Here is a 298-nt window from a genome sequence, read left to right as displayed (position 1 = left end):
CAAGCGGAGGGGGCACCCACTGCTTGCGCCCAAGGTTCTAGTGGGCAGGCCTGCCCGGCCTTGGCGGGACCTTACCTAAATGCACCTTTAAGCTACAAACTGGCCAGAGGGTGCAGGACTAAGCCTGAGGTCTGCCTGCTTCAAACCAGAGGCTAGTAACCTCGGGAGCTTCAGACCCCACCTTCCTTGCCCATGAAGTCATGATGAGGTGCCCTCTACATCCTTGGAGGTGGGAAGACTTGGGAATGGGGTCAGGGCAGGCAGCCCACCCCAGATCAGCCCCTGGAGGCCCGGAGCA

This window comes from Camelus ferus, chromosome 22 (assembly GCF_009834535.1).
Source record: "Camelus ferus isolate YT-003-E chromosome 22, BCGSAC_Cfer_1.0, whole genome shotgun sequence".
Taxonomy (NCBI): Eukaryota; Metazoa; Chordata; class Mammalia; order Artiodactyla; family Camelidae; genus Camelus; species Camelus ferus.
This window is presented reverse-complemented; position numbering follows the sequence as displayed.